Below are 12891 nucleotides of genomic sequence, written 5' to 3' on the forward strand. Positions count from 1 at the left end.
TGGAAATTGCCTGCTTAAGTTTTTCACATTAAGCATCTAGTGTGCCAACTGCATACAGCTACAGCTTAATTTAAATTTAACCCTTAAGTACAGGTAGGCATGGTGGCAACCACATTAACATATATCTGGCTTGCTTCGATTTTCAAAGTGGTAAACATTCAAAATTGTTAACTCTTTGTAAACTCATGAGATGATAATGCAATCTTGGGGGGGGGGGGTGTTTCTTTTAATGTAATTTAGAATATAAGAATGACTTAGAATATTTTGTACTGGAACATATATATATATATATATATATATGGACATGCGAGAAGTTCAGAATTTCATGTCACATGACTTTTATGCAATTTGAGCTCATTCTGTATGCAAATATGCAATGTAGGTCCCAACATGGCATCTCTTCTGTCTATGAGCAGTTAACTAGAACTCAATGAATTGGATTGTCATCTGGTTTTGTGTTAGTTTATGATTTTTCTATAACATTTCCTTTCTACTGATACCAATAGTAGTGAAATTGGATAAACAATGGCAGAGATATGAGTTGTTTTTCTTTCTTTCAGGAGAGTGTAGTCAGTGTATGTATAGTATGTATATATTCAGTACTGTTATCAGGAATTTGATGGATATTGACAAATATAATAGGAATTTTGGGGAAATCATAGTCATCATTTCTGCCACACTAAATAGACCTATGCTCTTCAATCTTTGTAATGAAGCTTCTTCAGAGAGATTAATGAGGCTGCTGGGCTGATCTAAATTTCAGTTGATTTTTAGAAAGAATGAATAGGTCAAAGGTGAAATTCCTAAGCATTTTAAACGTAAACAAACTTACAAATGAATTGTTCTGAAAAATGTTAAATATAAACCTCAACGCCCCCCCTCAATCATTGGTAAGATCGTTTTCTGGGCTTCATTTTGGTTCTTAAACAGAGTATGCAAGATAAAGTATTGGGAAGATACAATGCTTTAGAAACGATCACTCCAACTCTCTACAATTGCATACACTGCTATGATAAGGGCTAGATCACTACCATATTATACCCTTAGTTAGGTCTTTCGGTATCACCAATCCACATCAGCCTTAGTCTACTTGCTACCTGCTAAAATGGCAAATCAGTTATTATAAATTGCATCACATGAATACGTTTGCTCTAAAAACAATGGTATAAGCGTTAGGATAGGCCAATGCTCAAGCCCTGTTTAAAATATACTGCCTAGTATAGCCTAAGTATAAGCCCTACTATGTAAAAAGGACTAGAAGGATACATTTAGCTAGGATTAGGCGTAACTGAACTAACGAACGAATAAAATACACTAAGTAACAATATAAATCATACGTTCGTCCGTGATTCTCTGACAAGTATGAGTTGACCATGACAAACAGCAGCTAGCCTATTATATAACTTAATGTATAACTTTAACATTAGGTCTACGTAACGCAAGCGAATCAAAATCAGTCTTCTATTTAATTTAGTCGTGAGTCTAGAAGCATTTCTCAGTATTGTCACGTTCAATTACAGAATAACTAAACTTACATTGGAATTTGTCAATCAACTCTTCAAGGCCCCAGTCCTTTAACGTGATTTTCCATGCCAATGTAGCTCGAGTGCTCGCGAACTGAATGTGGCTTGCGCGTATATGGCCGTGGATGATTAGTTCATTTAGTAACGATAAAATACTTAACTTGACAAACTGGTACAAGTTAGGTTGCATGATCTAATTATTCATCCGTTGAATAACACTTTAGCAAAAGTTACTTGTAATCATTTAAATTACTAAGTGGACTTTTACTACAGTTTTCGGCAATCCTCCATCGTATGCATACGTATACTTTGACTGAATGTTGTGTAGTATTTACAAAATGCCTTTTTTTTACAACCCGTGATTTACATAACATTATTTTACATATAGTTTTCTTTGTGTAGGCTGTACATTCTAGGTTCGTAACAAGACTAGGGTGGAATATGAATTCATAAACCATGTGAGAATCCGCCCTTTAGTAGCACGGACGTTCACTGATGGACACTGGCCGTCTCTGCACCATTCAAGGTTATTAGTTTGGAAAGTGAGCTTGTATATTACGTAACTATTTCCCTCTCAAGTAGTGTGATTCACCTTAGCCATGCACGCAAATTAAACATAATTTTTACGTTTGATGATTGTTTTAATATTTTAAGAGCCTTAGCTGGATCATTTATACCATATTTAGTGGTCGAATTAACCAATTTGATGCAGTATTCATCAAAATAGGTCAGTTTGAGAAGTTTAATTCTGATCTGAACGTTCAAATTGTGCCGATCTCTCAGCGTGCACCCTCCCTAGAAGAAAAACCCGCGTATTTCAGTTCCGGCGCGACCAGCGAAGCCCGGCGATCGTGAATCTGATGCACTACAGCGTTGTAAACACTTTGCCTTGGTCTAAAGATTTGGTCGATATCAAGTTAAAATTAGAATTAAATGCCCTTATTTGTGTCTCGGCCCTTTGATCAAGTAGAATGGTACAGAAAAGACTTTGATTGAAGAGGTGAGTACTACGCTATGTAGCCTACAACTTCTAGTTAGAACTATGCTACGCTATCTAGCCTAGGCCACAGTCACTCGTAACGTTATGTAGGTGTATAGTATATAAACACGGAGATTATATACTATACACCAGTGGCGGAGAAACAGGGGGGTTGGGGGGGGGGGGTTTAACCCCCCAGTTTTTGAAGAGGGGGGTTGGCCCACACAATCAACCCCCCCTAGTTTTTGCCAGTATTGTTCTGTTATAGCCTATGTTATGTACTCCAAATGGCATAATAAATCAAATTATTAAATTTGAAATTGTTAAAGTCATTTCAACCTTTTACCTGGTAGGCTACATCAACAATTAACGACCGAAAACCGAGTTAGAATTGACCCACACATTATTTCTAGCCCCTTTCCCCAACCTTGCGCATTGGAACTTGTAGCTCATATCGCTAACTTCACCCCACAACAGACATACACAAAATAAAGTTTTGTTGCTGTTGAATAGCTTTGGAACTGTATACACTTGCCAACTTCAACGAGGTGAAGGAAGGAAAAGAAAAAGAAGAAAGAGAGAAAAGGAGAAAAGGATGGAGTAGAAAATACGGCAAGAAAACGGGAAGAGAAAGAGGAACAGTGACAAAATTATTCGAATTTGTAAAGCAAACAGAAGATATCACATCATATCAGTGAGCATGAAAATGGCGCCGGTTCCACGATAAACAGCCTCCAAACCATGGGCGCAGATCCTGGTGAGGACAGCGGGACGCGTCCCCACCAACTTTTTCAGTAGTGGGGACATGATATACCGTGTCCCCACCAATTTGTCTTGACCAATAGCTGCATTTCAAGTTCCCCTGTATTAAACTTTGGCGCAGTTTGATCCCGCATTGTGCAAATGACATGCAGCAGTTCTCATTTTATTGTATTTTATCCATAGTTGTTAAATATAGGACGGAAATTGCATTTGCGGCAGTCTATATTTGTTTTCTGAAAGAGGACCCCAGACCCATCGTATATACAAAAGTCTACTTGGATTATTTGTCCCCTGATTTTCTTTCTGCAGACGCCCATGTATTTCTCCAAACTAAATTTCTAGGCCATGAGATCTAAAACTTAAGGAGATTTAGGAGCATCATTAGGTCTGGGAAGTGTTATTTCCGGCGATCTGGGAGGTATATTTGCCCCAAAAAATCGTACGCTACGCGCGAACCCATGGTCGCGCTCCGCTTAGATAGTGTCATAGAACAGACACGCGTCACCACCATTATCCAAGACTGATCTACGCCCATGCTCAAAACTGTCGATGTGTGTAGTGTTCGGTTTCGGAAATATCTGGTATATTTTTATTTCCTTCAACGAAATTTTTTAGTAGCCGTCTGAATTTTCGAAAATTCCCTAACCAACATTGTTCATCATACTTCATCATACTCGTGCAATTTTGACCAGTCTGTTAGGGTTTGAAGGAGGTTTTTCTATATCGGTTGTCCATAGATGATATTTTGTGCAACATTATGGGTATGTTTTGAAGTGAATTTATTGACGAGAATTGAGAATTTTCAAATTCTGAACAGTGTGGGCCGCGATGAAGAATCACCTACAAAAGCAATGATCCACAGGATATGTGATGAAGTCGAACATGATGTGTGACTGGTGACAATCTTCTAAAAGGTTATAGATGAGTAAAAAAGTATTTGGAAAAAAACTTGGTTCTCAGGCAAAAGTGTACATATGGTTGGTCTGTTTCAAGCCCGAGAAGTGCCATTTCCGGTGATCTGGGGGTACCAAAACCAGAAATTTGCTTGTACGCTGCGCGCCAACCAATGGTGGCGCTCCGCTTGGATAGTAATACGCGCCTCCCGGGTTAGAAAATCCTACATACGCCCCTGGTTAAATGCAGCTTTTCAAGGCCTGGGCAGTGCCATTTACTGCAGTCTGGGAGGCAATATTTGCCAAAAAATTCTTGTGCACTTCGTGCCAACTTATGGTGCTTATGGTGCTCCACTTAGATAGTGAGCCAGCAGTTATGACTTTTTATTTCATCAATGGCCTGCAACCCCCCCCCCCCCCCACTTCTGACAAGAAATCTCCGCCACTGCTATACACTTACATAACGTTACGAGTGCCTGTGGCCAAGGCTTGCCCTGTATCACATTCACATCACTCCAATCCTTGTTTCGTTTCAGGTTTGACAAACTTACTAATACTAGGCGAAGCATAATCGGAACGTTAGTTAAGATTATCTAAAATGTTAGGCCTAAACGATTCAAATGCTAAGGAAGCTTAGATATAGGCTAGGTTCTATGCCTTTGTTTATGTTTTGCATCCGCGAAATTTGTAGCCATGCGCATCACAGTATTTTTTTGGGGTGTATTATAGCATAGGCCTAGCCTAATACTAATAGTAATACTACTGAGAACACTAGCCGAGGCCTACTTGTAGTTGTATTGCAATAACTACAGTACAAGCTTAGTCTAGAACTACAAGTAGTGTGAATGAGTTAAACAATGTTTGGACAAGTTTATACTTTAAGCATTAGGCCTATAATCGGTTCTGATCTTTTGTGCCTTCAGGTTTTTTCTCTGCCATAGGGTTATTGATGTGTATTTGACTGTCCCTCCTGATGCTTTCTTTTCTACTATTATTAGTTTATTACAAGTTATACAAAAATGTAACTTATCTAAACTTACGAGGCTAGGCCGGGTCTTACTAGCTGTGACCTAGCCAAGGTGGAGCCTAATTAAAATCAGTATTCACTTAAAATCCGGTACTTTCCAAAATTTGTTCTCAGTTATTATCAATGAACAATCAAGGTGACTGATGTCTAGAGCTGAGGTAAATTGACCAAAGGTGACCATATTTGAATATCTGGCATATATAGGGCCAATGCCATTTTGATGCATGCACAAAATGAGTGCATCCATCCTAGTAAACTCTAGGCTCTGACTAGGCTTAGCCTAGTTCCATGTGCCAGGTCAGTTTTTAGTCTTTATGGCTTGTAAGACCGGTTGTATAGACCTACAGGAAAAAAGCACTTTGCTTATCATAAGAGTTTCAAGTTGGGCTGACATATTTTTTACCTAACGATAATTAGTAGTTGTTCTGAAGCCACATTGCAGATAAACTCATTGTTCTGTTTAATAACAAAATACCAAGATCTCTCGCTTTATGGCAAGAGGCAAAATTCTCAAGAGTAAACAGCCACCAACAAGTTTTTAACAAATGAGCTAAATGATCAATTTACAGGAGTGACTACCACTGCACTCTATTGTACCGTATATATAATTTTAAATTTTGGGCTCAAATCCCTTTCAATTAATGCATGACGTCGCACACTCCGCCTCTCCATTCTCCACTTTTGAAAAAGGATTGTATCTTGTGACCATAATGCAGCAGGACAGTTCGATTGCAAGGGGGGGGGGGGATATTTCAATGAAAACATGGGCAATGTATTGTTATCTCTGGTAGGGTCAAATAGAACCCATTCATTAATGAGACACCATATTGACTTTTACTTTTCACATGGCACAGTTGAGAACTATACAGTTGGCACAGTTGAGTTGAGTACCACAAAAATCTTCAGACAAATCATTACAACCCCACCCCTACCAGCCTAATTGAATTGGGCCCACACAAAAGAAAACTTTGAAACTAAAAGCCAAGTCACAGATTATGATCTTTACCCACTGTTCATTTATTGCTTGTTTTTCTTGTAGAACTAACTGTTGGCCTTGAGAGGAATAGAGGAGAAAGTAAAAAAGGAGCAAAGCTAAGCAAATCCAGAAACAAAGTAGACGCTCCGCTTCTGAAGAAGTGAGTTGTGACAGAAAAGTTCTGTTATGGATGGCAGAAAACTACTTGGAAAATGTCCTGTCGTTCTCCATTTCCCGGTAGTAGCCAGAGCTTGAAAGGCTAACAAAGTGGTTGGAAGGCTTCAACTACCAGCGCATAAACTGCCTGACAAAAGTACAGGTGATGGCACTCCTTCAAATATAAGGTGCAGATGTAATGTTAAAAAACAAAACAACATTGAGGATAAACTTTTGGATGGGTTTATGGAGTCGAGGAAACTAATATTTGCATGTGACCCATTTGATTGAGACAATGAAGATAGTACCTACCATCTCGTGCAGTGTGAGGATCATGGCTTTCATTTTATTTGCCAGCAGTCAACCGCCAACACCTTCCTTTCTTCTTAAGTTTAAATACCCTAAGAATAGGCTGCTTTAGTGTTATTGGATTATACAACTATTGGCAGGACTATCCAACAAATAGTCTAATATAAAATTCGAATGTTGTTTGCATAAGGAGACTGTTATGTGTGAGAGCTTTGAGGCAGCACAAACCACATGGTCACATGCTTTTCGTTTTTGCAGTCAATCGCTGAATACTGTATCATTGTGAAGTAGGTCTGGTTGCCCTTTTTGGTTCCTTGCTGAAAGCAAAGGAACCTATGTATTCAGGTTGGCGTGTGTGTGTGTGTGTGTGTGTATGTGTGTGTGTGTGTGTGTGTGTGTGTGACGCTTAAGCTTGTATGCACGATAACTCAACAAGGGATTGACTGATCATGATCAAACTTGGTGGGTGGGTGGCCCATAGTGAGTAGATGAACCCTATTGTTTTTGGTGCCCACAAAGGTCACCAAAGGTCAGTTATGGTCCAAAAACCCAAAATACTAAAACTGCAATAACTCCCAGTGCCAATGTGCGACAAGGTTGATATTTTGGGACAAGTTGTGAACTGGTTAGGGCAATATTTTGAAACTTAACGGTCATGTGATCTGAGGTCACCAAAGGTCAATTAATGTTAAAAAACTAGTATTTTTGCGATAACTTGAGAACGAATTGTCCGTTAGGGTTGGGAGTTGCTTCAGTGTAATCCAATTGTCGACCCACATCTGGGTGACCCTTGACCTCAATTTGACCTCTGGTGACCTTTTCATGTTTTGGGGATTTTTACAGTTTCGATGCTATTTTCAGATGTCAAAGGTACCTTCCGATCATAAATATCGATAGGTTGACCCCCGTGTGACCTTTGTGTGCGAACTTATATGGGGTCAAAGTTTTCGGTCAGAGTTAGGATGGCTGTACAGACTTATCGTGTTGATTTTTGGAATCAGCAGATCAAACTACATTTGAAACCAAGGTCAAAAGGTCAAAGGTCACATTAGAAAAAATGTGCTTAGTTTGGGAGAAAACGGGCGAAAAAGAAAATGTTTGGTTTTGATGCTAGATTTGGATATCAAAGGTACCTTCCGATCAAAAATGTCAATGGGTTGACACCCGGGTGACCTTTGTGTGTAAAGTTATACAAGGTCAAAGTTAATTTTCAGACATTTAATGCAATAACTCCCAGGGCCAAGGTGTAACAAGGTTGATATTTTGGGACAAGTTGCAAATGGTATAGAGGAATATTTTCAAACTTAACGGTCATGTGATCCGAGGTCATCAAAGGTCAATTAATGTTAAAAAACTAGTATTTTCGGTGAGAAAATGGGCAAAGAAAAAAATGTTTGAATTCTTACAGTTTTGATGCTATATTCACGTCTCAACAATCAAAAATGTCAATAGGTTTACCCCAGGTGACCTTTGTGTGTGAAGTTATATGAGGTCAAAGTAAATTTTCAGACATTTAGTGCAATAATTCCCAGTTCCAAGGTGTGACACGGTTGATATTTAGGGACAAGTTGCAAATGGTATAGGGGAATATTTTCAAATTTAACGGTCATGTGATCCGAGGTCACCAAAGGTCAATTAATGATAAAAAAATAGTATTTTTGCGATAACTTGAGAATGAATTGTCCGTTAGGGTTGGGAGTTGCTTCAATTTAATCCAATTGTCGACCCGCATCTGGGTGACCCTTGACCTCAATTTGACCTCTGGTGACCTTTTCATGTTTTGGGGATTTTTACAGTTTCGATGCTATTTTCAGATGTCAAAAGTACCTTCTGATCATAAATGTCAATGGGTTGACCCCCCTGTGACCTTCGTGTGCGGAGTTATACGAGGTCAAAGTTAATTTTCAGACATTTAATGCAATAACTCTCAGTTCCAAGGTGTGACACGGTTGATATTTTGGGACAAGTTGCAAATGGTATAGGGGAATATTTTCAAACTTAACGGTTATGTGATCCGAGGTCACCAAAGGTCAATTAATGATAAAAAACTAGTATTTTTGCGATAACTTGAGAACGAATTGTCCATTAGGGTTGGGAGTTGCTTCAATTTAATCCAATTGTCGACCCGCATCTGGGTGACCCTTGACCTCAATTTGACCTCTGGTGACCTTTTCATGTTTTGGGGATTTTTACAGTTTCGATGCTATTTCAGATGTCAAAGGTACCTTCTGATCATAAATGTCAATGGGTTGACCCCCGTGTGACCTTCGTGTGCGGAGTTATACGAGGTCAAAGTTAATTTTCAGACATTTAATGCAATAACTCTCAGTTCCAAGGTGTGACACGGTTGATATTTTGGGACAAGTTGCAAATGGTAAAGGGGAATATTTTCAAACTTAACGGTCATGTGATCCGAGGTCACCAAAAATGTCAAAGGTACCTTCTGATCATAAATGTCAATAGGTTGACCCCCGTGTGACCTTCGTGTGCGAAGTTATACGAGGTCAAAGTTAAAAAATATTAATGAGGTCACGGGTCAAGCGTGAAAAACTCCCAAGTTGCAATAACTTGGCTACTATTTATTGGAATTTTGTCAAACTAGGTATGATGATATTGGTAGATAGTCTCCACACACTGATGTGTGTTGCAATTGATATCATGCATGTTTATAATGGGGGGGGGGGGGCCTAGCATTATTTCGTTATGAAAAGTTTGTATGCACAATAACTCAACAAGGGAATGACCAATCATTACCATACTTGGTGAGTGGGTGGCCAATAGTAAGTAGATTAACCCTGTTGATTTTGGTGCTCATATCATGAATATTAATGAGGTCATGGGGTCAAACGTGAAATACTCCAAATTGCAATTACTTGGCTACTATTACTAATGGGAATTTCGTCAAACTTGGTATGATGATAATGGTAGATAGTCTTCACACACTGATGTGTGTTGCAATTGATATCAGGGCTTAGCATTACTTTGGCAACAAAAGTTTGTGAGCATAAATTACTGTTGTTGTATTAGGGCTTTGTTAGAAATTTCCCTATGAATGGAACTAATGAACAGCAGCAAGGAACCATGAAATGTTTTCATTCTGGTTCACACTGAAGGTATGGCAATTCTCCAAGTCAAGTCAATTTGCCCCGACCCTCCCCAAACCCAAAAACCCATACAGTAGCTACAGTACAAGTATGTTATCAAGACTAGTCTACAGTGAATCTCATTGAATGACACTAATATCTGTAGGTTTATCCCAAGATAGGTCTATGTATGTATAGTAGTTAAGTTAATATGGTTTGCCTAAGGTATTGTCAGGCAACTGGAATAAGTGAGAGTGTGAAGGCAGCACACACCATATTGATTGGTGTGAAGCTTTGCCAAATACTCTTTACTGTTTCTGTTAGTGGCTTAATAATACTTTGTAATACCTAAGGTCTACACTGGGGGCATATATCTAATAGATCAGTAGACTATATATGATAGGCAATTGGCCTAAGGTATTGTCATGCAACTGGAATAAGTGAGAGTGTGAAGGCAGCACACACCATATTGCTTGGTGTGAAGCTTTGCCACATACTCTTTACTGTTTCTGCTTGTGGCTTAATAATACTTTGTAATACCTAAGGTCTACACTGGGGGCATATATCTAATAGATCAGTAGACTATACTGTATATGATAGGCAATTGGCCTAAGGTATTGTCATGCAACTGGAATAAGTGAGAGTGTGAAGGCAGCACACACCATATTGCTTGGTGTGAAGCTTTGCCACATACTCTTTACTGTTTCTGTTAGTGGCTTAATGAAACTTTGTAATACTTAAGGTTTACACTGGGGGCATATATCTAATAGATCAGTAGACTATACTGTATATGATGGGCGGTTGGCCTAAGGTATTGTCATGCAACTGGAATAAGTGAGAGTGTGAAGGCAGCACACACCATATTGCCTGGTGTGAAGCTTTGCCACATACTCTTTACTGTTTCTGTTAGTGGCTTAATAATACTTTGTAATACTTAAGGTCTACACTGGGGGCATATATCTAATAGATCAGTAGACTATACTGTATGTGATAGGCAATTGGCCTAAGGTATTGTCATTCAACTGGAATAAGTGAGAGTGTGAAGGCAGCACACACCATATTGCTTGGTGTGAAGCTTTGCCACATACTCTTTCTGTTAGTGGCTTAAGGATACCTTGTAATACCTAAGGTATACACTGGGGGCATATATCTAATAGATCAGTAGACTATACTGTATATGATAGGTGGTTGGCCCTAAGGTATTGTCAGGCAACTGGAATAAGTGAGAGTGTGAAGGCAGCACACACCATATTGCTTGGTGTGAAGCTTGCCACATACTCTTTACTGTTTCTGTTAGTGGCTTAATAATACTTTGTAATACCTAAGGTCTACACTGGGGGCATATATCTAATAGATCAGTAGACTATACTGTATGTGATAGGCAATTGGCCTAAGGTATTGTCATGCAACTGGAATAAGTGAGAGTGTGAAGGCAGCACACACCATATTGATTGGTGTGAAGCTTTGCCACATACTCTTTACTGTTTCTGTTAGTGGCTTAATAATACTTTGTAATACTTAAGGTCTACACTGGGGGCATATATCTAATAGATCAGTAGACTATATATGATAGGCAATTGGCCTAAGGTATTGTCATGCAACTGGAATAAGTGAGTATGTGAAGGCAGCACACACCATATTGCTTGGTGTGAAGCTTTGCCACATACTCTTTACTGTTTCTGTTAGTGGCTTAATAATACTTTGTAATACTTAAGGTTTACACTGGAGCATATATCCAATAGATCAGTAGACTATACTGTATATGATAGGCGGTTGGCCTAAGGTATTGTCATGCAACTGGAATAAGTGAGAGTGTGAAGGCAGCACACACCAGATTGCTTGGTGTGAAGCTTTGCCACATACTCTTTACTGTTTCTGTTAGTGGCTTAATAATACTTTGTAATACTTAAGGTCTACACTGGGGGCATATATCTAATAGATCAGTAGACTATACTGTATGTGATAGGCAATTGGCCTAAGGTATTGTCATTCAACTGGAATAAGTGAGAGTGTGAAGGCAGCACACACCATATTGCTTGTTGTGAAGCTTTGCCACATACTCTTTCTGTTAGTGGCTTAAGGATACCTTGTAATACCTAAGGTCTACACTGGGGGCATATATCTAATAGATCAGTAGACTATACTGTATATGATAGGTGGTTGGCCCTAAGGTATTGTCAGGAAACTGGAATAAGTGAGAGTGTGAAGGCAGCACACACCATATTGCTTGGTGTGAAGCTTGCCACATACTCTTTACTGTTTCTGTTAGTGGCTTAATATTACTTTGTAATACCTAAGGTCTACACTGGGGGCATATATCTAATAGATCAGTAGACTATACTGTATATGATAGGCAATTGGCCTAAGGTATTGTCATGCAACTGGAATAAGTGAGAGTGTGAAGGCAGCACACATTTGCTTGGTATGAAGCTTTGCCACATACTCTTTACTGTTTCTCTGAGTGGCTTAATAAAACTTTGTAATACTTAAGGTTTACACTGGGGGCATATATCCAATAGATCAGTAGACTATACTGTATATGATAGGCGGTTGGCCTAAGGTATTGTCATTCAACTGGAATAAGTGAGAGTGTGAAGGCAGCACACACCAGATTGCTTGGTGTGAAGCTTTGCCACATACTCTTTCTGTTAGTGGCTTAAGGATACCTTGTAATACCTAAGGTCTACACTGGGGGCATATATCTAATAGATCAGTAGACTATACTGTATATGATAGGTGGTTGGCCCTAAGGTATTGTCAGGAAACTGGAATAAGTGAGAGTGTGAAGGCAGCACACACCATATTGCTTGGTGTGAAGCTTGCCACATACTCTTTACTGTTTCTGTTAGTGGCTTAATATTACTTTGTAATACCTAAGGTCTACACTGGGGGCATATATCTAATAGATCAGTAGACTATACTGTATATGATAGGCAATTGGCCTAAGGTATTTTCATGCAACTGGAATAAGTGAGAGTGTGAAGGCAGCACACATTTGCTTGGTATTAAGCTTTGCCACATACTCTTTACTGTTTCTCTGAGTGGCTTAATAAAACTTTGTAATACTTAAGGTTTACACTGGGGGCATATATCCAATAGATCAGTAGACTATACTGTATATGATAGGCGGTTGGCCTAAGGTATTGTCATGCAACTGGAATAAGTGAGAGTGTGAAGGCAGCA

At 39.1% G+C, this 12891-nt stretch overlaps 1 protein-coding gene and 2 long non-coding RNA genes across 3 annotated transcripts in view; 1 reads left to right on the plus strand and 2 right to left on the minus strand.

Annotated features, from left to right (window-relative positions):
* The window catches only part of LOC139982813 (uncharacterized), an 890000-nt gene that overhangs the window by 438738 nt on the left and 438371 nt on the right, over positions 1 to 12891 (minus strand). The gene's annotated exons all lie outside the window — the stretch shown is intronic.
* Positions 1 to 12891, plus strand: part of LOC139982835 (uncharacterized) — a 204976-nt gene that overhangs the window by 136582 nt on the left and 55503 nt on the right. The gene's annotated exons all lie outside the window — the stretch shown is intronic.
* On the minus strand, positions 6970 to 9736 carry LOC139983444 (uncharacterized). The gene is made up of 2 exons (XR_011798687.1): positions 9022 to 9736; positions 6970 to 8622 (listed from the first exon to the last, which is right to left on the minus strand). It is a non-coding gene; the product is annotated as an uncharacterized lncRNA (long non-coding RNA).

The sequence above is a fragment of the Apostichopus japonicus genome, chromosome 16 (assembly GCF_037975245.1).
Source record: "Apostichopus japonicus isolate 1M-3 chromosome 16, ASM3797524v1, whole genome shotgun sequence".
NCBI classification, from domain to species: domain Eukaryota; kingdom Metazoa; phylum Echinodermata; class Holothuroidea; order Aspidochirotida; family Stichopodidae; genus Apostichopus; species Apostichopus japonicus.